At 46.3% G+C, this 26,076-nt stretch overlaps 1 protein-coding gene across 1 annotated transcript in view; it reads left to right on the forward strand.

The window, feature by feature from the left end:
• Nucleotides 1-26,076, forward strand: part of robo1 (roundabout, axon guidance receptor, homolog 1 (Drosophila)) — a 325,286-nt gene that overhangs the window by 124,233 nt on the left and 174,977 nt on the right. The window lies entirely within an intron of this gene.

Raw genomic sequence — 26,076 nt, forward strand, 5'->3', positions numbered from 1 at the left:
GTAGGCAGCATGGCAACTAATTTGTGCACAGCAGGATCCCACAAACAGCAGTGAGATAAATGACAAGATGGTTTGTTCTCAGTGATGTTGACTGATGGACAAATGTTAGGAAACCAAGAATAACTCCCCTGCTCTTACTCGAGGATTGGTCACCAGATCTTTTAGGCTTAGTTGTGACCTATCCCTGCTTCTGTTTCTTATTTTCTTGTGTGAGAACAGAGAGGGCATTGGTTTAATATTTTACTCAGACGACGACACCTCCAATAGTGCAGCGCTCCCTGAGGATTTTCATGAGAGTGTCAGTATCTTGCGTTCAAGCCCATGTCCTCTAATTTCTGGTCCCTGCTCTGGGATCCACAGTGCCATACATTCCATTCCTTCACTACTGATCCGGTCCCTGTCCACTGTCACAAACCTGGGGCAATACCACACTCTTCAGAACCCGGACTTTCTCTTTGACCCTGAGATGATCCTAAATTCTCTTCAACTCAAAGACTTCCCATTTCCACCTCTGAACAGCACCACTCTGCACTCCTGCCTCATCTCACCTTTGCTGAGAACCTCACCCTCTTTGATCTTACGTTCAGGCTTGTCTGCTCGACTGCTCCCATGCCTGTCTCCCCATCTTTCCCCTTCTATAAACCTGAGTTCACACACAACTCTGTCAAAGTCAAGCCAAGTTCCATTCACTCATCACATTGGTGCTTGTTTCGGTAAAGCTTCCACTTTAATTGTGCAACAGAACAAGATCGAGGGGCTGAATGGTCTCCTCCTGTAGAGGCTGGGTGACGTTGTCAACCTCTGGAATCCAGAGTATTTGCCCCTACACCTCCTATTATCGAGCATTAAACAACCAACCTGACATTGAGGTCAAATGGAGACTATTTACTCAAGTGAGTTATATCAATAGTCTTTGATTACCCGTCACATTCCTGCCCCTCCCATGTTTTACCTTCCTGAAGTTGTTAACTCAGATTGAGTCACAAACTCTAACCTTAACCTAAGAGGCTATTTGTCCATGGGTACATCACAGAGAAATGTTCTCATTGAAATCATAGAAACCCTACAGTGCCGAAGGAGGCCATTTGGCTCATCGAGTCTCCACCGACCACAATCCCACCCAGGCCCTACCCCCATATCCCTACATATTTAGCCACTAATCCCTCTAACCTACACATCCCAGGTCACTAAGGGGAAATTTTTTTTAGCATGGCCAAATCCACCTAACCCGCACATCTTTGGACTGTGGGAGGAAACCGGAGCACTCAGAGGAAACCCACACAGACAGTGACCCAAGCCGGGAATTAAACCCAGGTCCCTGGAACGGTGAAGCAGCAGTGCTAACCACAGTGCCACCCATGGCTACCGTTCTGATCTGGTATCTCATGTGGAGAGCTGGATGCACCTCATCTGAAACCATAGAAATCATAGAATCCCTACAGCGTAGTCGGAGGCCCTTTGGCCCATCGAGTCTGCACTGACAACAATCCCACCCAGGCTCTATCCCCATAACCCCACATATTTACTCTGCTAATCCCCTAACATGAGGGACAATTTAGCACAGCCAGTTAACCTAACATGCATATCTTTGGACTGTGGGAGGAAACCAGAGCACCCGGAGGAAATCCATGACTCGACACGAGAGGACATACTAGTTCAACGAGATCCTTTCCATTTGGCTTTCAAGAAGTCTATCCAATCTTGACGACACAAGGATTCTTTGGAAAAAGGTTTTACAGGACACCGTAATGACACCAGTCCTGCTTGCTCCAACGACTTACTGCCTTCAATTGCTTCTGGGTATGAGTGCATTGATGGCTGTGATGTTCAGAAATGCTGATCAGGAGGAGCCCAGTTTGGATGCCCCATTTGCCTTCAAAGACTAACTGATCTCGGCAGTGGACTATCGTTCATACCAGTTACCCTGGGTTAGAGAGAAGGAGTGGTCAGTTAATAATGGGCCTCCTTCTGTCAATTATGATGGAGAGTACAGCTGGAAAGAGGACATTCAGAATGGTCTGTCTGTATGGTATCTCTCCTCAGCATATTCAGTGATTCTAATCCTAGATACAGATAAAGTCGCCATCGTTCCAGATGACCATAGGCTGCTCTCCCTTTTGAGACGATGATTTAACCTGAAGGTCACTACACCTCAGCGAGGGGGGCAAGGTTGAGAATCCGGGACACTGGAGGGGGTGCAGAGGAGATTCACCAGGACGCTGCCTGGGATGGAACATTTAAGTTATAAAGAGAGGTTGGATAGACTTGGGTTGTTTTCTCCGGAGGAGAGAAGACTGAGGGGCAACCTGATTAAGGCGTTCAAGATTATGAGAACCATGGACAGAGTGGATAGGGAGCAGCCCTTATGTTTAGTCTTGTATCTCTGCTCCCTCATTCCAGTCACATCAACCACTGGAAGCAGCCCAGGAAATAGGAGGAGGCCATTCAGCCCATCAAGCCTACTTCTCCATTCAGTGGGGTCGTGGTTGGTCTGTGAACTAACTCCTTCTACCCACTGTGTTCGATATTCCTTAATACCTTTGGTTAACAGAAATCTCAGATACTGTTGCTTCACACCTCCAGGGACCTGCGTTCGATTCCCGGCTTGGGTCACTGTCTGTGTGGAATTTCCACGTTCTCCCCGTGTCTGCGTGGGTTTCCTCCGTGTGCTCCGGCTTCTTCCCACAGTCCAAAGATGTGTGGGTTAGGTTGATTGGCCGTGCTAAATTGCCCCTTAGTGTCGGGGGATCAGCAGGGTAAATACGTGGGTTACGGGGCCTGTGGTTGGTGGAGGCCCGATGGGCTGAATGGTCTCCTTCTGCACTGTAGGGATTCTAATGCTTTAGAATTAACAATTGATTTTGCATCAATTGCCATTTATGGAAAAGAATTCCAAATGCCAACTCTCCTTTGTACGCAGAAGTGTTTCCCACTTGCAGTCTTGAAAAGTCTGCTTCTAATTTCTAGACTATGCCCCCCAGTCCCAGATTCTCCAACTAAATGGAATAGTTTTCCCTATATGTTCTCCTCAATCTCTTGAAAATCCGCTTTGATCTCCTGCGTATCTCTGTCCCATCCTTTCAAATTTCTAAACACCCCCATTAAAATCAGCCTGCCTTCATAGGTTCCTGCTTATGGATATCGGGGGTGGGGGTTGGGGGGGGGGGAGGAGGAGTAGGGGCGATGGAGGGGTTGGCGGGGAGAGCCACTGCGGTCAAATAGCTCAGCACTGGAGGTCCTTAGGAGGGGGGAGAAAAGAGCAGCCAGCATTTATATAGCGCCTTTCATGATCCAGGGACATTCCCCCCCAAGTGTTTAAACTCCCGGTGAGGTACTTTCCGAAACGTAGCAGTGTCAGACACCTGGCAGCCAGTTTGTGCACAGCAAGCTCCCACAAACAGCCATGTGGTGATGTACGTTTCAGGGAGGGAGGAATTCCGAGGGTTAAGTTCCATTGAGGGAATGTTTTTCATGTACAAAGGCTTCATTGAAGGTGGGGATCTCCCCCACCCCCCGCCTTTCCATGGGTTTAAAGTAAAGCATCCTGTGGTTTTGAGAATTCTTTCCAGACCCACTGTGATGAGCTTTGAACTGGTTTCTTCAGAAAATGGCCAGCTCCTTCCCCGTTGCCGAAGAGCCTAACAGATGCAGGCAGATGAAAGCGCCGTGTTATGTGGGATCTGGGGATGTGCCACAGATGGTGCAGCTGGCTACAGAGTCGGATAGCAAGCAGCCACAGCACTGAGAGAGCAGCACTAGCCCCCTTCCCCGCGCTGCCTGAGATATTCGGCAGCAGGAACCTTCAGCTTAACAGGCATGAGAAATTAATTTAAGGCCTTGAATCACTCGGTTGTAAAACAGTGAGGGTACAGTTGCAGTGTGAGAGGGGCATTTTAAAGGATGGAACTGCCTGCAGGGCTTGCTGTATTGCTGGCCTGTCCATCTCTTTCACCTCCTCTCTCCTCCAAGACTTTGTGCTCCTCCAGCCCTGGTCTCCATCGCACCCTAGTTTTTGTCATTGGTGGCCATCCCTCCTGCTTGCTGGATCCCGCGCACTGGAATTCCTTCCCTAAAACCCTTCGCCTCTCTCCCCCACTCCACGGTGCACGGTCACAGTGGTGTGTGCCATCTATCAGATATTGAAAACCTCACAACTTTGAAGAAGTATTTGAATGAGCACTTGAAATATCACAAATTCCAGGAGGTGGGACAGGTGAAGGAAAATGGGATTCGCGCAACTTCAGTGCTAGTTATAGTCAGTGTAGACTCGATGGGCTGAAGGACCTTTTCTGCACTGCATAACTCTATGATTTGCCTGCGTCTTTTAAATACACTCCTTAAAACCTAACAATTTGAGCAAACTGTCACCCGTCCTCAGACGAAAAGGACAACCCTTTAGAACAGAGATGAGGAGGAATTTCTTCAGCCAGAGTGTGGTGAATCTGTGGGACTCTTTGCCGCAGAAGGCTGTGGAGGCCAGGTTATTGAGTGTCTTTAAGACAGAGAGGTTCTTGACTAGTAAAGGGATCAAACATTACAGGAAAAAGGCAGGAGAATGGGGTTGAGAAATTTATTAACCATGATTGAATGGCGGAGCAGATTTGATGGATAGAATTTTCCCATCCCGTCCACCACAAGAAATGTTGGGGGTGGGACACAGACCATGCAAAGATCCGTTGACCTCAGACGGGATTTTGCAAACTTGGGATGAGCGCGGCTGGAAAATCCTGCACGATGGGCCAAACGGCCTAATTCTGCTCCTATAGCTTACGGTCCAATAGCCTCATGGTCCTAAGTCCTGAGGTAACTCAGTGTCAAGCTTGCTTTAATAACATTGTTGTGAAGAACTTTGGCATGTTTCACTGCATTAAGGCTACCATACTAGTGCAGGTGGTTGTTGTTGGAGCTGTGCTGATTTCTTTTTAACCTTTCAACTGAGGGAATAGTGTCCAATCATCAGATCTTCTGCCATTCTATGGGATCAGAGGTGAGCTGGTAGGATGGGTGCAGAACTAGCTCGGTCATAGAAGACAGAGGGTAGCATTTCTGAATGGAGGGCTGTGACTAGTGGCGTTCCTCAGGGATTGGTGCCGAGACCTTTGCTATTTGAGGAAAATGTAACTGGTTTGATTAGTAACTTTGCGGATGACACAAAAGTTGGTGGATTTGCAGGTAGCGACAAGGACAGTCAGAGGATACAGCAGGATATAGATAGGTTGGAGACTTGGGCGGAGAGATGGCCAAGTCTCTTTTAGTTTAGTCCAGACAAATGTGAGGTAATGTATTTTGGAAGGTCTAATAAAGATAGGTAATATATAGTAAATGGCAGAACTCTTAAGAGCATTGATAGGCAAAGGGATCTGGGTGTACAGGTACACAGGTCACTGAAAGTAGCAATGCAGGTGGAGAAGGTAGTCAAGAAGGCATACGGCAATGTTGCCTTAATCGGCCGGGGCACTGAGTTTAAAAATTGGCAAGTCATGTTGCAGCTTTATAAAAACTTAGTTAGGCTGCACTTGGAATATAGTGTTCAATTCTGGTCACCACACTACCAGAAGGATGTGGAGGCTTTGGAGAGGGGACAGAAAAGATTTACCAGGATGTTGCCTGGTATGGAGGACATTAGCTATGAGGAGAGGTTGGAGAAACTTGGTTTGTTCTCACTGGAATAACGGAGGTTGAGGGAGCGACCTGATAGAAGTCTACGAGATTATGAGAGGCATGGACAGAGTGGATAGTCAGAAGCTTTTTCCCAGGATGGAAGAGTCAATTACTAGGGGGCATAGGTTTAAGATGCGAGGGCCAAGGATTAAAGAGATGTGTGAGGCAAGTTTTTTACACAGAGGGAGGTGAGTGCCTGGAACTTACTGCTGGAATGGATATTGGAAGCAGACACACTTCTAAGGGGCATCTTGACAAATACATGAATAGGATGGGAATAGAGGGATACGGCCCCCGAAAGGGTAGGAGGTTTCAGTTCAGGCAGGTGACATTGTCGGTGCAGGCTTGGAGGGCCGAAGGGCCTGTCCCTGTGCTGTAATTTTCTTTGTTCTTTGTATAATTAAGGACCCCACGCACCCCGGACATTCCCTCTCCCACCTTCTTCCATCAGGAAAAAGATACAAAAGTCTGAGATCACGTACCAACTGACTCAAAAATAGCTTCTTCCCTGCTGCTGTCGGACTTCTAATTGGATTTGCCTTGTATTAAGTTGATCTTTCTCTACACTCTAGCTATGACTGTAACACTACATTCTGCACTTTCTCGTATCCTTCTCTATGAACAGTATGCTTTGTATAGCGCGCAAGAAACAATACTTTTCACTGTATCCTAATACATGTGACAATAATAAGTCAAATCTAAAGATCAGGGCATTTTGTGGATGGTACACACTGCTCCCACTGAGCATCCTGGAATGAGGATGATTTTCACATCAGGACTGATTGGGCTTGTCTGGTCTTTGAGTGTTGATGTAACCTCACCATTCTGGGAAGACATCATTGTTCCGGTGCATTCTTGATTTAAGCCAGTGTAAATGTTGGAGAGGTTTTAGGGTCTTAGGCTGGAATTTTATCCCCCATCCACCGCAGCAATCAGAGCAGGAGAGGGGCAGACCATGGAAAGACCCGCTGACCTCAGGCGGGATTTTATTGTTTCAGGACAAACGAAGCTATAAAATCCCACCCATAGAGTTTTACAGCACCAGCAGAGCCCCTTCGGCTCATCGTGCCTGTGTCAGCCATCAAGCACCTATCAATCCTCATCCCATTTTCCCACACTCGGTCCACAGCTTTGTGTGCTATGGTGTTTCAAGCACTCATCTAAATGCTTTTTAGATGTTGTGAGGGTTCCCACCTCTATCACCCTTTCAGACAGAGAGTTCCAGATTCCAACCACCCTCTGGCTGAAAAGGTTTTTCCTCAAATTTCCTCTAAATCTCCTACCCCTTCTCTTAAATCGATACACCCCCGGTTATTGCTCTCTCTACAATGAGGAAAACCTTCTTTCTATCTACCCTATCTATGTCCCTCATAATTTTGTAATCAGGTCCCCCCTCAGCCTTCTCTACTCTAAGGAAACAATCCCAGCCTAACCAGCCTCTCTTCACAGCTGACATTCTGGTGAATCTCCTCTGCACCCTCTCCAGTGCAGTCACATCCTTCCTGTAGAGGGGCGACCAGAACTGCACAAAGTACTCTAGCTTTGGCCTAACGAATGTTTTATACAGCTCCATTCTAATTATCCTTATTTCTCCAAGTGGAGATTAATTTTGTGCGTCAGAAGTTTTTCCAGTAATTTCCCTCGCACTGACATTAGACTCACTGGCCTGTAATTATTTGGCTTATCTCTATTTCTTTTCTTGAATAGTGGTGCCACATTAGCTGTCCTCCAGCCCCCTTGCACTTCACTTGTGGCCAGGGAAGATTTGAAAATTGTTGTCAGAGCTTCAACAATCTCCTCCCTTGCCTCACACAACAGCCTTGGATACATCTCATCTGGGCCTGTGGATTTATCCTCTTTAAATCAACACAAAGCGCTAACACCTCTTCCCTCTCAATGTTAATCTGTTCAATTCTATTTCGAGGACCCAGAAGGTGAGTCCTTAACCCAGCTGTGGAGGGTATTAAAGTTTATTTATGTAAGTCACTAGTAGACTTACATTAACATTGCAATGAAGTTACTATGAAAAACTCCTGCTGTCGCAGCCACACCCTCTGTATAAAAGCAGGGCAGACCACACAAAGCAATCATGCTGAGAGAAGAACATGCATTTTCTCTTCCACGGGATTTTTCTTTTATTCATTCATGGGATGTGGGTCTCGCTGGCTGGGCCAGCATTTATTGCCCATCCCTAGTTGTCTGAGGGTAGTTGAGAGTCAACCACATTGCTGTGTCTCTGGAGTCAATGTAGGCCAGAGCGGGTAAGGATGGCAGATTTCCATCCCTAAAGGACATTAGTGAACCAGATGTGTTTTCCTGACAGTCGACAATGGTTTCAAGGTCATCGGTAGACTTTTGATTCTCCGATTTTTATTGAATTCAAATTTCACCATCTGATGTGGTGGGATTCGAACCCGGGCCCCCAGATCATTACGCTGGGTCTCTGGATTATTCGTTCAGTGACAATACCACTGCACCACCGCCTTCCCATTGCTCTGTATGTTTCTTGCCCAATTTGATGAGTTGTCAATCTGAAAGGAATCACCTGTGGAGGCAGATAGTTCTCCTGGCAGAGGGAGCGAGTGAAGAAAAGGCATTCAGTTACAGATGTGAGAGATGTGGGATCCACTGCGCATTGCTTAGACTGTTCAGAACAGATGGAATATCTTAACAGATACAGTGTGGGAAGTGTGGACGGTATTAAACAATGAAATCTAAATGCGGGGGCTGAAGAGAGAGAAACTGTTCAGCTGCATTATCACTCAAACTGTTCTAATCTAACCAAATGTTCGGAGAATAATGAGGTGCCGGACAATGTGAACACATACTTTGACACGGCCAATTGTCCGTGACTGATAATATCCTGTCAGAGATACTGTGACTCATTTAGCCAGGAACATTGAGAATGAATCATTTTGGCCTCAGGGTTTTGACCTAGTCTGTTTGCAATGTTCATCAGGGCAACTCATGTCTCCTTGGTTGGTAAACCATTCCGGGAGAATGGATACAGTCTGTAGTCTGAGGTAATGTATAGGTTGAGCTTTGATGTTTTACTACATCATGCGAAGATTTACCCTTCGTCACTTGGGATGTGAAGTTCCCTCAGTGATGGTAGCCGAGGATTCCTACATGTTAAGGTTGAGGTTTCACTTTCCCCACCTCAACCTGATCACTGCCCTGTTTCATCTGTTAAGTTTGTCAGCCCATGTTGCTCGTTGACCCATCCTGACTCCCCATTCAGCGACACCTCAATTCTCACACTTCCATTTGATAATTCTCAGTCCTGTTTTCAAATGTCTCAAAGGAAGGATGTGCCAGCCTCAGGGAGTCCAGTAGAAGTTCACGAGAATAATCCCGGGAATGAAAGCCTTGACGTACGAGGAGCAATTGAGGGCTCTGGATCTGTACTCGATGGAGTTTAGAAGAATGAGGGGGGGATAGAACATAGAACATAGAACACTACAGCACAAACAGGCCCTTCGGCCCACGAGTTGCACCGATCACATCAACACCTACCAACCTACAGACCTATCTATAACCCTCAATCTCATTAAACCCCATATACTCATCCAGAAGTCTTTTAAAAGACCCCAGCGAGTTCGCCTCCACCACCACTGACGGCAGCCGATTCCATTCACTCACCACCCTCTGAGTGAAAAACTTACCCCTAACATCACTTCTGAACTTCCCTCCTTGCACCTTAAATCTGTGTCCTCTCGTAGCAACCATTTCAACCCGGGGAAATAGCCTCTGAGAGTCCACCCTATCTATTCCTCTCAACATTTTGTAAACTTCTATCAGGTCGCCTCTCAACCTTCGTCTCTCCAGGGAAAAGAGTCCCAGCTCCCTCAACCTAACTTCATAAGGCATGCCTCCCAGTCCAGGCAACATCCTTGTAAATCTCCTCTGTACCCTCTCAATAGCTTCTACATCTTTCCTATAGTGAGGCAACCAGAACTGCGCACAATACTCTAAATGAGGCCTGACAAGGGTCTTATAAAGTTGCAGCATTACCTCCCGACTCCTAAACTCAATCCCTCGATTAATGAAGGCCAGTACACCATACGCCTTCTTGACCACCTCCTCCACCTGCGAGGCCGATTTAAGAGTCCTGTGGACCCGGACCCCAAGATCCTTCTGCTCTTCAACACTACTCAGACTTCTGCCCTTGATAGTGTACTCGTTTATCCCGTTGGTTCTGCCAAAATGGACGACTACACATTTATCCGCGTTGAAGTCCATCTGCCACTTCTCCGCCCAGTCCTGCATCCTATCTATGTCCTGCTGCAACTTTTGCCATCCTTCCAGACCATCCACAACACCACCGACCTTCGTGTCATCAGCGAACTTACTTACCCATCCCTCCACTGCCTCATCCAGGTCATTTATGAAAATGACAAACAACAAGGGTCCCAGAACAGATCCTTGAGGCACTCCGCTGGTGACTGACCTCCATTCAGAAAAAGCCCCATCCACAACCACTCTCTGCCTTCTGCAGGCAAGCCAGTTCTGAATCCACAAGGCCAAAGGCCCTTGGATCCCATGCCCTCTCACCTTCTCAAGAAGTCTTGCATGGGGGACCTTATCAAACGCCTTGCTGAAGTCCATGTACACTACGTCCACGGCACTTCCTTCGTCAATGTGTTCAGTCACATTATTGAAGAACTCAACTAGGCTTGTAAGGCACGACCTGCCCTTGACAAATCCATGCTGACAAATCCATGCCCTTGACAAATCCTGATCATGTCAAACCTCTCCAAATGTTCGTAAACCTTGTCCCTCAGAAGCCTCTCCATCAGCTTACCAACCACTGAGGTCAGACTCACCGGTCGGTAATTTCCCGGGCTATCTCTGTTCCCTTTCTTGAAAATAGGAACTACATCCGCAATCCTCCAATCCTCCGGAACCTCTCCCGTCTCCATTGACGACGCAAAGATCATCGCCAGGGGCTCTGCAATCTCTTCCCTTGCCTCCCACAGTATCCTGGGGTACATCCCATCTGGTCCAGGATCTTATTGAAACTTACAGAATACTGAAAGGCCTGGTTGGAGTGGATGTGGGGAAGATGTTTCCATTAGTAGGAGAGACTAGGATCCAAGGGCACAGCCTCAGAGTAAAGGGGTGACCCTTTTGAACCGAGATGAAGATGAATATCTTCAGCCACAGGGTGGTGAATCTGTGGAATTCATTGCCACAGAGGAGGCCAGATCATTGAGTGTATTTAAGACAGAGAGAGAGAGGTTCTTGATTGGTAAAAGAATCAAAGGTTTCGGGGAGAAGGCAGGAGAATGGGGTTGAGAAGTGTATTAGCCATGAATGGTGGAGCAGGCCCAATGGGTTAATTTGGCTTAATCCTGCTTCTCTATCTTATGGTCTTGTGGTGTCACCTCCTCTCTTGTCACCTCCTCCCTCCTGTCCAATGGTCCTGGAGCATTTCTATGCTCACCTAATTCTGGCCTCTTGCGTTTCCCAATTGTAATCACTCCAGCATTGGGTGCCGTACCTTCACTTGCATGACACACAAGTTCTGGGACACCCTCTCTAAATCTCTCCATCCCCCTCCAGCTTGCTTCCTCTCTCCAGACACTCATTAAAGCTCACCTCCAGAACGAGGGTTTAGATATCTGCCTTAAGATCATCTTGTGCAGCTCCCTGTCAGATTCTGTTCACTAATGTCCAGGTGAGCCATCTTGGGATGTCTTGTTGTATTGAAGGTGCCGTGTAAATGCAAGTTGGTTCGAAGAGCAAAGGAAATATTTGTATTTGTATTCAAGTAGTGTGGGTTCTTGTTTGAAATGACTTAGTTGTTCTACTTTAAAGGTGCTATATAAATGCAATCCCAAAATTGGACTCAGACTCCACATGGCTTGTGACCAATACCTTAGCCAGAAACAATGAAAGTGCTTTGTAAACTGAGACTCTTCCCGCTCAAAAAAGACAGTAGGACTAGGGGGCACAGCCTCAAGATAAAAGGGGGGCGGTTTAGAACGGAGTTGAGGAGGAACTTCTTCACTCAAAGGGTGGTGAATCTCTGGAATTCTCTGCCCGTTGAAGCGGTGGAGGCTACCTCGCTAAATATTTTTAAGATGCGGGTTGATGGGTTTTTGATAAGAGAGGGGATTAAGGGTTATGGGGAGAAAGCGGGAAAGTGGAACTGAGCCACGACAGATCAGCCATGATCTTATTGAATGGTGGGGCAGGCTGGAAGGGCTGGATGGCCTACTCCTGCTCCTATTTCTTATGTTCTTATGTGACCTGGGTGTCACTGGCTGGCCAGCATGTGTTGTCCACCCCTCGTTGTGCTTGGAGGGTGGTTAAGAGTCAACCACATTGCTGTGGCTCTGGATTCACAGGTAGGCCAGACCAGGTAAGGACGGCAGATTTCCTTCCCTAAAGGACATTAGTGAACCAGATGGGTTTTTCCAACAGTGGACAATGGTTTCATGATCATCAGTAGATTCTTAATTCCAGGTATTTTTTATTGAATTCAAATTCCATTATCTGCCCTGGCGGGATTCGAGCCCTAGTCCCTGGAACGTTAGGTGAGTTTCTAGATTAATAGTCTAGCAATAATACCACTAGGCCATCTCTCTCTCTCTCTCGCCTCCCCCACCCCCCCAATTATGCAATTACTGGGAGTTCAAAAAGAAGCTGAGTTGCCCCGCAGAGATGCTTTCTTGTGTTTACTGTGTTTACCAACCAAACAATTAAAATTGGTAGAATAATAATGTGGGCTTTTATTTGAAGTTAAGATAATAAACATGGCTATTAACACATTGCACCAATAGGACTGCTGCTTCCTGTGTACAGAGTACATGTGACCATACATCACATCCTGTGTCATGGTGGATTGTGATGGACCGCAGTTGAAGGTACGACATGGAGGATAGCTCAGGGATAATCATCACCCATTGTGAAACAATGACAGAACAACCATGAGGCTCTCAATCTCAATTCTGTGTCTGTACTGAGCTGGTGAATCTTAACTGGGTTAAAGAGCCAGAATGGCCTCAGTGATGCTGGAGTTAGTTGAATCAGCTAAGACATGGATGGATCTGATGGCTAACCATGAACCTTTGACCTGTGGGAGAGAACACAGCTGTATTTAAGGTATTCTTCTATATTCCTTAGTCCTCGTAAGACCATGAGTTTGCAGAATGATTATTCAGATCACAATGCCATAACAAAAATCACTCTCAGTGGACCGAGGGAGAGGTTATAGGGAAGATTAGCCCACAGCCAACAACCGCTCCCATCGACCTTATTGCTCACAAAACAATCTCTTACCTTTCATTACATTCACAATTAATGTAATCTGATATTCATAGAATCTCTACAGTGCAGAAGGAGGCCATTTGGCCCATCAAGTCTGCACCGACCACAATCCCATGCAGACCACAACCCCTCAACTCCACCTATTTCCCCTCGCTAGTTCCCCTGACAGGGGCAATTTAGCCTGGCCAATGCACCTAACCCACACATCTTTGGAGTATGGAAGGAAACCCACACAGACATGGAAAAAAATGTGCAAACTCCACACAGACAGTGGACCCAAGGGCTGAAATGAACCCAGGTCCCTGGCACTGTGAGGCAGCAGTGCTAACCATCCTGCCACCCCATTACTAACATAACAATTCCATGAATAAGCTAATTTCTAGACGCATCTGATTGAAGAAGCTGGCTTTGGTGTTGCAGGGATAGGGCGGAGGATGGGCCTGGGTAAGATTCTCTGTCTGAGAGTTGGTGCAGACTCGATTGGCTGAATGGCCTCATTGTGCACTGTAGGGATCCTATGTTCTGTGTTACTCTCTGTAGAGCTGTACAGTTCGATAGAGGTGTCCAACATGAGGGTGATGGATCGAGGAAAGAGAAACTCTTTTCAGTGACTGGTGACTTGAGGATACAGATTACCATTAATCACATCCTCAGTCAATGTAATCAGTTATTGGACTTACTGGCCAAGGCAGTAGAGAAGAATTGAGGGTAGTTTTCTTGACACAGCGAGTTGTGATCTGGAAGGCACTGTCAGGATGGGCAGGGGAAGCAGGTTCAATAGCAATTTTCCAAAGGAAATCTGAGAAATACTGGAAGCAAAGACATTTGTAGAGCCAAAAAGGAGAAAGGAAGGGAAGGACACACTGAAATGGTGAGAGGAGCTTCACAAGGAGTGTGGGCTGAATGGCCTGTTTCTGTACTGTACCTGTTATGTATTTAGTCAACGATCCCAAGGCTGTGTGATGTTGCTGGGTTCCATATTTCTGGACACAATTCATTGCTTTCCCAAGGTTTTTATGCCATTCCCTTAACCGGCCTTGGGACTGGACTGCCACTGAAGATCATTCATCACCTCACCGTGGATCCTCACAAAGAACCTGTGTACTTTCTCTTTGCCCAGCGTGTGCTCCTGGAGTAGGGGAGTGAAGGTCTTCTCATTTATTTCAATGACTGGCCAGGGACTATTGATTTTTGGTGGGTGGTAGGGAGGAGATGGTGTCTTGAGGGATAGAGTCAGAGATAGGATAGAATTATACAATGAATGGTTGGGCTCTGAGGAACAGAGGGACCTAGGAGTACAAGTACATTATTCAATGAAAGCGACGTCGCTGGTAAACAGGGTGCTGAAGAAGGCCTTCGGTACACTGGCCTTTATCAGTCAGGGCATTGAATATATGAGTTGGGACATGATGTTACACTTGTATAGATCGTTGGTGAGGCCACACATGGAGTTTTGTGTACAGTTTTGGTCATCCTATTTTAGGAAAGACACTGATGAACTGGAAGGAGTGCAAAAGAATATTTACGAGGATGTTGCCAAGGCTAGTGGGCCTGAGTTATAGGGAGAAGTTGGCCAGGCTAGGACTTTACTCCTTGGAGTGTAGGAGAATGAGGGATGACCTTGTTAATGTGTATAAAATCATGAGGGGCATAGATAAGATGAATGCACATCGTCTTCATCGGAAGGGGGATTTGAAAACAAGAGGGCATAGGTTTAAGGTGAGAAGGGAAGGATTTAAGAGAAACCTGAGGGGCAACTTCTTCACACAGAGGGTGATGTGTATATGGAATGAGTTGCCAGAGAAAGTGGTTGAGACAGGTGCAATAGCGATATTTAAAAAGCATTTGGATAAGTACACGGATGGGAAAGGATTAGAGGGATATGGACCAAATTCAGGCAATTGAGAGGTGATGATATTATTGCTAGACTAGTAATCCAGAAACTCAGTGAATGTTCTGGGGACCTGTGTTCGAATCCCACCATGGGCAGATAGTGGAATCTGAATTCAATAGAAAATGTATCTGGAATTAAGAACCTACTGATGACCATGAAACCATTGTTGATTGTCAGAAAAACCCATCCAGTTCACTAATGTCCTTTAGGGAAGGAAATCTGCTGCTTTACCTGGTCTGGCCGACACATGACTCCAGAGCCACAGCAATATGGCTGACTCTAAACTGCCCACGGGCAACTTGGGATGGGCAATAAATGCTGGCCAGCCAGCAATGCCCATGTCCCAGAAATGAATTAAAAAGAAATTGGGACTAGCTAGGAGGGCACCTTGGTCGGCATGGACGTGTTGGGCCGAAGGGCCTGTTTCTGTGCTGTATGACTCGATGCTGGGATTATAATGGCACCAAACATAGCTGATGATTGAAGGGCACAAGCAGTGATGAATTGTCCGTGAGGGTGACACTCAGGGTCACTCCAGTTAAGTTGAGACACCCTGTTACTGTCTTCGATTGGAAAGACTCGATCTATTTATATGGTTGTTACTGATGCTGCCAAAAGTTGACCTACTGATCTTTTAGAAATGCTTGGATTGGTCATTAATTCAAGGCCTGTGGCTGATGAAAGAGTGTTGGTCACTCTCGGTCTGTCAGCAGCACAGCAGAGCGAGTTAATGATGTATGGTACAACAATCTGTTATAATGACGAAGAGTGTTGAAAAGAGAGGCGGTTCTTAATGTGCCGGTGGGACAGGTGACAAATTTAGCAAAGAGATTGAGTGGGTGTGAATTTGTTGCAAATAATTATTGGCCATGGGAGACAAACTCATTGAACATACCAATCAATAACAGAGGCTCTCGCAAAATGGTCTTATCAGAAGAAAATATTGCAATTGTACACATCTGGGTTAGAGCAGCCCGTTTTAACATTAACCCCTGTTTCGTTACGGTGGGATTTTTCCGATTCCCAGTATTCCTGCCTTTTTTGTTGTTTCTCTCCCCCACCCCCGCTCACTGACCCAGATTCTCACTGGGGTAGGAGGCCATGGTTAATGCTGTTTCTCCAGATCTGAGCCCAACAGTCACAGCTTATCAAGGAATTAACAAGCAGCGGGTGGGATTGGCAGCTAGTTTCTGACCTGTACCTTTTGGCAGGAATACTGGTCAATTTCTGCCCTCTCTTACCTTTTACACTGAGGCAGATTGGCTCACCATTTCTTCAGACACAGACTGAGCAAAAAACCGTCTGGTTAAATCTGAGACAGAAGTGTCCAAAATCCTCTTTGTGAGGAGCCATACAGGGACTCCTGTGCTGTCACCATTCCATGATTCTTCCCTGGATGTTGTGGCTCTGGAGTGACACGTAGACCAGACCGGGTAAGGACAGCAGATTTCCTTCCCTAAAGGACATTAGTGAACCAGATGGGTTTTTCTGACAATTGCCATAAATGTAGCCCAATCCATCACTCAGACCAGCCCCCCATCCATTGACTCTGTCTACATTTCCCGCTGCCTCAGAAAAGCAGTTACCATAATAAAGTACCCCACACACCCCAGACATTCTCTCTTCCACCTTCTTCTGTTGGGAAGTCTGAGGTCATGTACCAACCGACTCAAGAACAGCCTCTTCCCTGCTGCCGTCAGACTTTTGAATGGACCTACCTCGCATTAAGTTGATCTTTCTCTACACCCTGGCTATGACTGTAACACTACGTTCTGCACTCTCTCCTTTCCTTCTCTATGAATGGTATGTTTTGCCTGTGTAGCACACTAGAAACAGTACTTTTCACTGTATACTGATGCATGTGACAATAACAAATCAAAAGTAGATTCTTAATTCCGATAATATTTTTAATTGAATTCAAGTTCCACTATTTGCTGTGGCAGCATTTGAACCCGGGTCCCCAGAACATTGGCTAAGTTTCTGGATTAATAGTCTAGTGATAGCATCACTAGGCCATTGCCTCCCCTCGCACTGAGTCAAAGCTGTCAGAACATCATCCTTCAGATAGATTTTAAACAGAGACACCGTCTGATCTCGGGTGGATGTGAAAGATTTCATTGCCACTGCTCTAAAAACAGTCAACCACAGGGCACAGATTAAATGTAATTGGTAAAAGAAACAAAATTGATCTTTCTCACAGGGCAAGGAGTTGGGGTCTGGACTGCACAGCAGTGGAGGCAGCTTTACTCGAGGCATTCAAGAGATTTGAGATTTGAAAAGGCAAATGTGCAGGGTTAGGGGGAGAAAGCAGGAGAATGACACTTGGTGAAGTGCTCTGTGCATAGAGGATGGGCCAACTGGCCTCCTCCTGTGCCAGAACAATTCTGCGATTCTGTGAGCTGACTTCGCAAGAAAGCAGTGAGCTAATCCTTTAAAGTAAAGTATATTTATTAGTCATAAATAAGGCTTGCATTAACACTGTAATGAAGTTACTGTGGAATTCCCCGAGTTGCCGCACTCTAGCACCTGTTTGGGTCAATTCACCCGAGAACCAGCACACCTTTCAGACTGTGGGAGGCAACCAGCGGAAACCCACACAGACACGGGGAGAATGTGCAAACTCCACTCAGACAGTGACCCAAGCCGAGAATCAAACCAGTGCCCCTGGCGCTGCGAGGCGGCAGTGTTAACCACTGTGCCACCGTGCCAGCCATCGTCACCACTTTGCCCTTTATGGAATCCTGGTGCCTGCAGCGTTTCAGAGAGAGGTGTTCCATTGACTTGTTAACGTACTGGGATTGCTCTGAGTGCCTGCTCTGAGTACAGAGATGAGGGATGCCTGTATCAACTAAATAAATGTGTGTCACGTTATTAATCTTCCTTCCCCACCTCAGGAAAATCTCATTTGAAGCAACACTTGACGTTTTGAATCATCTGAAGCTGACAGTGGAACTGGAATGCCAAAGGGTTTTCCCCTTGATTCATTCCAGAATAGCGGGCAGCTGACAGTCTCTGTGGGATCGAGATATTATTGACTGGATGTGTTTGGGTTTGGGGAGGTGGGGGGGGGGGGGGGGAGTTGGTGGATGGGGGGGGGGGGGAGGTGGGGGGTGTTGGGGAACGGTGTGAGGTGAGGGGCGATGCGATTCGCATCGAGACAGGAACAAGCCTCTCCACAGAGCCAAGCGAGTCAAGGACCGCTTTGATTTAGTCAGGGTGATAACAACGGGATGTCTGACTGGAGTTGATTAATTCCAAAGGAATTGTCTGGTCTGAGGAGGCGATTTGTAGCATAGTAATGACTGTCTGTCTGAGGCACTGTGAGATTCTGCTTGCTGTTAAGTGTTTTGGGAAATGCAACGAGTTAATGTCTCCCAGTGCTGTTCAGGATGGTGTGTCATCAAGCTATTAAACTGTGACTCATCCTGTTTCTCACAGTGCACTGTCAACAGCGGATTCACACAACACATACTTAGAGGCATCACACACAATGGGACAGGGATGTTGAAGGATTTGTATGCTGGTGCTGCTTGTTGTATTGGTTAGCTATTCCAACCCTATAATTGTTCAATTCTTTCATTGTATAACACTGGGGTACAGTACTGGTGGGGACGGGTCTGTCACTGTATAACACTGGGGTACAGTACTGGTGGGGACGGGTCTGTCACTGTATAACAGTGGAGTACAGTACTGGTGGGGATGGGTCTGTCACTGTATAACACTGGGGTACAGTACTGGTGGGGATGGGTCTGTCACTGTATAACAGTGGAGTACAGTACTGGTGGGGACGGGTCTGTCACTGTATAACACTGGGGTACAGTACTGGTGGGGACGGGTCTGTCACTGTATAACACTGGGGTACAGTACTGGTGGGGATGGGTCTGTCACTGTATAACAGTGGAGTACAGTACTAGTGGGGACGGGTCTGTCACTGTATAACACTGGGGTACAGTACTGGTGGGGACGGGTCTGTCACTGTATAACAGTGGAGTACAGTACTGGTGGGGATGGGTCTGTCACTGTATAACACTGGGGTACAGTACTGGTGGGGACGGGTCTGTCACTGTATAACACTGGGGTACAGTACTGGTGGGGACGGGTCTGTCACTGTATAACAGTGGAGTACAGTACTGGTGGGGACGGGTCTGTCACTGTATAACACTGGGGTACAGTACTGGTGGGGACGGGTCTGTCACTGTATAACAGTGGAGTACAGTACTGGACCTACGCCCAGAAGAGAACAGAATTCTCCATTGGCCTTGGGTGAGATTTTACCCAAGTGAGCTCGTAAAATATGGGTCAGTGTTCTTCATTGACTGGAATGCTCTTCAGGAAGTTACAGGAGGTGGTGTCAAATAGCAATAGCACCAACAACTTAACAACTCAATGTTGTAAAACATGTCAAGATGTTTCACAGAAGCGTTAACAACCAAAGCTTTGACATGGTGTCGTGTGAGCAGATATTGGGACAAGTGACCAAAACCTTAGTCACAGAGGTTGGGTTTGAGAGAAGATTTTTAAGACGGAGAGGTGGGCGGGTGTTGTGACAGAGGTCCAGGCTTAGGGCCTCAATAGATGAAGGAGGAGAGATGAACCATTTTTTCTTAAATATTTCTGAAAAGTTACCAAATTGGCAAAGATATAAGCCTTCACCTGGGATTCTTTAATTATGAAGTGAAAACACTGGAAGGAGCTGACCCGTATATCGGAATATACTGAGATGGCTTCAATACAACCTCTGACCTTTGACCCTGCTGCCCTCACCTTGCCCCTCCCTCCTTTGCCATGATGATTTTTTTTGCCGTTTCCTGTTTACTTCTCCATGGCTGACCACCTGTCTCCATATATCATCCTTGGCAGCTTCAGATATGTTGAGGAGTAATTAGGGATTAGAATTCCTTGACCTTTCAGTGAATTCCTGGAATACTGGGGTCGTACAGGTCAATATTTGGGATAATTTTTCAATCCGTCTGTTGTCCTTTACTCACTTTTCCCACCGTTCAGAGCAGAGTGTGTGTCGCCGGTGCGACCCATGTCCCACAACCCAGTGCTGAGGAGCACCTTTCGCTCCTGGTGTTGCAGCTGTCACTCAGGGAGGCCATGCGCCTCCCATCCCAGAGACTAGAACCCATAAAGTAAACCAGCACTCTCGGGGTGAAGGCTGAGGGAGAGCAGCTCTGTTGGACCTGCCTTCTTTTACATGTGACATCGACAAGCTCTCTCAGGTAGATATAAAGCATACCAGAGCCTCTACGTTGAAGACCAGCAAGGAACTGCTTCCTGATGTCCTGCACCCACTACGTACCCTTCAAATAAAAGCAAGTTGCTGCGGATGCTGGAATCTGAAACCAAAAGAGAAAACACTGGAAAATCCCAGCGGGTCTGGCAGCATCTGTAAGGAGAGAAAAGAGCTGACGTTTCGAGTCCAGGTGACCCTTTGTCGAAGCTAAAAGGCAGAGAAAGTGGGAGATATTTATACTCCAGGGGAAAGGCTGCTAATGGCAGTCCATGGAAAGAATAAAGGATATGAATGGCCAAATGGCAGAGACGCTGGAAGCTGGGACAAACAGGGATGTTGTGGGGGTGGGGGGGATGGGACAGAGGTAGAATGTAGAAAAGGGGAAACGGGGGGGCAGAAAAGATAAGGGAAGGGGGATGAAGTGGGGGAAATAGTGGGTGGTGGAAGAAAAATGAAGAAAGACAATAAAGAAATAAAAAGTAGAGAACTGTAAAAAAAATTAAACAAAATTGAATGAAAACAAAGGAGTCAAGGTGAGGTACAGCTAATCATCAGAAGTTGTTGAATTTGATGTTGAGACCAGAAGGCTGTTAAGTGCCTTGCTGGAAGATGAGATGCTGACCCTCCAGTTTGCATTGACAAAGGGTTACATGGACTCAACACCAGCTCTTTTCTCTCCTTACAGATGTTATGATGTGGGGATGCCGGCATTGGACTGGGATAAACACGTCACCAGGTTAAAGTCCATGTTGGACTTACCGATGCTGCCAGACCTGAGATTTTCTAGCATTTTCTCATTTGTTATATATTCTTCAAACTTGCCTCTGGGACCATCCTCTTCTTCTCAATGATGCAGATGTTTAGGGGTGGGCAGACACTACCCAGTGCCTCTGTCCAGCTGTGGTGAGGGTTGCTGGCTAGATTCTGGACTTTCCATCATATGATTTGTCCCCACACTTCAGCTGTGAGTCAGCCAAAACACCCACCCTTGTGACATATGGCCTTCCTACACCAATTGGAAAGCATAGAAGCTCATTACCCAATTGTTTGAAGCTTGTCTCTCAGACAAAGAGCCATTTTTCCCTCACTGTCCATACTTTTATATCTGGCAAAGAGGAATGTTCAAAGAAAATAAGAATTTTTTCCAGGAGTGCACACTGCTGCATCCCAATATTCAATATTTTAATTTAATTTGATTTATTATTGTCACGTGTATTAATATACAGTGAAAAGTATTGTTTTTTGCACGCTATACAGACAAAGCATACCGTTCATAGATAAGGAAAGAAGAAGCTGCAGAATGTAGTGTTACAGTCATAGCTATAGTGTAGAGAAAGATCAACTTAATGTAAGGTAGGTCCATTCAAAAGTCTGACAGCAGCAGGGAAGAAGCTGTTCTTGAGTTGGTTGTTAGGTGACCTCAGACTTTTCCCAACAGAAGAAGATGGAAAGGAGAATGTCCGGGGTGCACGAGAACCTTAATTATGCTGGCTGCTTTGCCGAGGCAGCGGGAAGTGTAGACAGAGTCAATGGATGGGAGGCTGGTTTGTGTGAGGGATTGGGCTACATTCATGACCTTTTGTCGTTTCTTGCGGTCTTGGGCAGAGCAGGAGCCCATACCAAGCTGTGATACAACCAGAAAGAATGCTTTCTGTGGTGCATCTGTAAAAGTTGGTGAGAATCGTAGCCGACATGCCAAACTTCCTTAGTCTTCTGAGAAAATAGAGGTGTTGGTGACCTTAACTATAGTATTGGCATGGGAAGGACCAGGACAGGTTGTTGGTGATCTGGATACCTAAAAACTTCTCTAAAAAGATCTCGACCATTTCTACTTCATCCTCATTCATGTAGACGGGGCACGTTCTCCACTTGGCTTCCTGAAGTCAATTGGACTCCAGGCCAATCCTGGAGGGTTGGCAACCCTAACCACGGTGAATGTCTCTGCAGAGACTGGTCACCTGTTCATTCTTGGTTTTCTCACCGATTTTCTCAAAGATTCAGGTGGTTTGGTGCATTGCCTGTGTGTTGCATGGGGACCAGAAGGCAAGAAGTAATCTCAAAGTTTTGTAAACCATAAATGAAAGGGTTAACAAGCCCTCTCCTTCTTTGGAAAGCAAGCACTTGCAAATTGAGAGACATGTTTTAAAGCCTGAGCACCTTGCATCAGGACAGGCAGCTGTTGGCACGGAACCGCCTGCGTTCATTGCAGCTCTGTTTAGACACCTGGAGAGGAAGATAAGTGAGAAGGGGGAAGGGTAATGGCCCAGTCTGTACATGCTGATTGGGAGCCTCTCTGTGTCACCACCTGGGAAAACAGCTTTCTGAGTACCAGCTATCTGTGACCAAAACCCTGCAGACAAAGCTGGACCTGCCCAGAATCAAAGGCCCATAATTTCCGTGGAATTGCTTCTGATTGGGTGGTAAGGTGGTATAGTGGTGCCTCACGGCGCCAGGGGTCTGGGTTCAATTCCAGCCTTGGGTAACTGTCTGTATGGAGTCTGCACGTTGTCCCCATGTCTGTGTGGGTTTCCTCTGGGCGCTCCGGTTTCCCCTTTCAGTCTGGAAGACGTGCTGGTTAGATGCATTCACCATGCTAAACTCTCCCTCAGTGTACCCGAACAGGTGCTGGAGTGTGGCAACTAGGGGATTTTCACAGTAACTTCACTGCGGTATTAATGTCAGCCTACTTGTGACTAATAAATAAATAAACTTGAAAACTTCTTTAACAAAACCGCAAGGCCAGTATTTATTACTCAACCCGATTGCCCGCAAGAAAGTGCTGGTGAACATTGCAATCTTTGTGGTGTTGGTTATAGTTTCCCGTAGCAGTTGATGCAGTCGGTGACTCACAAGGTCATTTCAGAGTCAGTCATATTGCTGTGGGCCTGAGGTCACCAGTATGGATTCAGATTTCCTTTCTCGAAAGGCTATTAGTGAAGGGGAGATCTTATAGAAGCGTGTAAGATTATGAAGGGAATAGATAAGATAGAAGCAGGGAAGTTGTTTCCACCGGGGGGTGAAACCAGAACTAGGGGGCATAGCCTCAAAATAAGGGGGAGCAGATTTAGGACTGAGTTGAGGAGGAACTTCTTCACACAAAGGGTTGTGAATCTGTGGAATTCCCTGCCCAGTTGAGGCTCCCTCATTGAATGTTTTTAAGGCAAGGATAGATAGACTTTTGAACAGTAAAGGAATTAAGGGTTATGGCGAGCGGGTGGGTAAGTGGAGCTGAGTCCACAAAAAGATCAGCCATGATCTTATTGAATGGCGGGGCAGGCTCGAGGGGCCAGATGGCCTACTCCTGCTCCTAGTTCTTATGTTCTTATGTAACCAGGTGGGTTTTTCTGATGGTCCAGCAGTTTTGTGGTCACCATTACTGAGCCTAGCTTTTTCATCTGGAGTTAATTAGTTGGCTGAATTTAAATTCCAGCAATGATTCTAGTGGGATTTGAACTCTCAGTTCAGGTGAGGCCTCTGGGCTGCTGTAGTAGAAACAGAAAACACTGGGAATACTCAACAGATCTGCCAATATCTGTTGTGGCAGAAGTATTTATTCTTTTCCTTTATTCATTCATGGGGACATGAGCATCGCTGGCTGGTCAGCATTTATTGCCCATCTCTAGTTACCCGAGGGCAGCTGAGAGTCAACCACATTGCTCCGGTGGCTCCAGTGTCACATGTAGGCCAGACCGGGTAAGGGTGGCAGATTTCCTTCCCTCAAGGGCATTAGTGAACCAGATGAGTTTTTCCAACAATTGACGATGGTTTCATGGTCATCAGTAGATTCTTAATTCCAGACTTTTTTGTTATTGAATTCAAATTCCACCATCTGGCATGGCGGGATTCGAACCTGGGTCCCCAGAACATTAGCTGAGTTGCTGGATTAATAGTCTGGCAATAATACTGCTAGGCCATTGCCTCCTAAAGTAAGAGTTAACGTTCCTCTATAAGAGGGGGATCTTATAGAGACGTATAAGATAATGAAGGGGATGGATAGGGTAGAGGTAGAGAGATTCTTCCCACTTAGAAAGGACAGCAGGACTAGAGGGCACAGCCTCAAGATAAGCGGGGGGGTTGCAGTTTAGATCGGAGTTGAGGAGGAACTTCTTCACTCAAAGGGTGGTGAATCTCTGGAATTCTCTGCCCGTTGAAGTGGTGGAGGCTACCTCGCTAAATATATTTAAGTCACGGGTAGATAGGTTTCTGATAGACAGGGGGATTAAGGGTTATGGGGAGAGAGCGGGAAAGTGGTACTGAGCCACTTTAGATCAGCCATGATCTTATTGAATGGCGGGGCAGGCTCGAAGGTTTAGATGGCCTACTCCTGCTCCTATTTCTTATGTTCCAAATCTGTTACCTTTCATAGAATCCCTACTAGGCAGAAGGAAACTATCCAGCTTATTATATCTGCACCAGCAACAATCCCATCCACACCCTATTCCTGTAACCCTACATATTTACCCCACTAATCCCTCTAGATCATCACAATCTAGTTTCCTAGACCAGCAATACAGCCACAGTACCACTATAATCATATATACCAGAACTCAATAACCACTTGGGTACAAGGTTATCTATTCTGATGACCCACTGCCGAATTATTTAATCAGTTTACTTGGTTGAAGCTTGTGAGGTAATCTCAAATATTCCCCTTCCTAATCTCCACCCTTCTGAAGAAAGGTGAACATTGGTGTTGGTGAGTAACAGCGTCGCTTTCGGGATGAGCCAGGAGATCCTGGAAACCCAACTGCAGCAATGCTGAGGGTTTGCTTGTCAAGTGAAGCATTGTAAGGCAGCACTCACGACTGAAAGCCTTAATCCCAGTTGAGTGGACGATGTTGCTAAACTATCTACATCATCGGCCCCAATTTTACATTGATTTGAAAGGTTTGACCTCAAGGTCATGTCTGACCTCTGGGGGGATCGGCCTTGTTCCCGGGACTGTTGAAACTTAATTCAATCTCTGCCACAGTTACAATTACCTGAAGGGCAATGTATTGATCCTGAGGATCTGACCTCTTGACCCAAAAGGCCATTCCCAATCCCATAACTATTCCCAGGGCTGCAGACATATGTTTTGTGGCGAAAGTGGATTCCATTCTCATTGGAATGTATTCGGCTCCTGAGAGGGTTTTGTTATCTTGAAGGTGTGGAATTAAAAAGAAAAGGGCTTTGTTTCGCAATGACTAATGGAATATTTTCCCCCCATTAGTCACTCTGGAATGGAGTGTTCTGAAGTACAGATGAGGATCTCTGGTTATGAGGATAGATTGGAGAGGTTGGGACTGTTCTTCCTGGAGAGGAGAAGGTGAAGAGAAGGCTAGTTAGAGATATTCCAAATCTTGAGGGGGCCTGGGACAGAATAGATAAGGAGAAACTTCCCATTGGTGGAAAGATTGCGAATGAGAGGATTTAAGCTAATTGACAAAAGAATTAATGGTGATATGAGAAAAAAAACTTTCTTACACAGCGAGTAGTTAGGATTTGTCCAAAGATGTGCAGATTAGGTTGATTGACAATGCTAAATTGCCCCTTAGCATCCCAGGATTAGTGGGGTAAATACGTGGGGTTACAGGGTTTGATTGATTTATTATTGTCACATGTATTAACATACAGTGAAAAGTATAGTTTCTTACACGCTATATAAACAAAGCATACCATTGAGAAGGAAATGAGAGAGTGCAGAATGTAGTGTTACAGTCATACCTAGGGTGTAGAGAAAGGCTAACTTAATGTGAGGTAGGTCCATTCAAAAGTCTGACAGCAGCAGGGAAGAAGCTGTTCTTGAGTCGGTCGGTATGTAACCTCAGACTCTTATATCTTTTTCCCAATGGAAGAAGATGGAAGAGAGAATGTCGGGATGCGTGAGGTCCTTAATTATGTTGGCTGCTTTGATGAGGCAAGTGTAGACAGCGTCAATGGTTGGGAGGCTGGTTTGTGTGATGGATTGGGCTACATTCACGACCTTTTTTTAGTTCCTTGTGGTCTTGGGCAGAGCAGGAGCCCA

This window comes from Carcharhinus amblyrhynchos, chromosome 15, assembly GCF_965287045.1.
Source record: "Carcharhinus amblyrhynchos chromosome 15, sCarAmb.v2.hapA, whole genome shotgun sequence".
Taxonomy (NCBI): domain Eukaryota; kingdom Metazoa; phylum Chordata; class Chondrichthyes; order Carcharhiniformes; family Carcharhinidae; genus Carcharhinus; species Carcharhinus amblyrhynchos.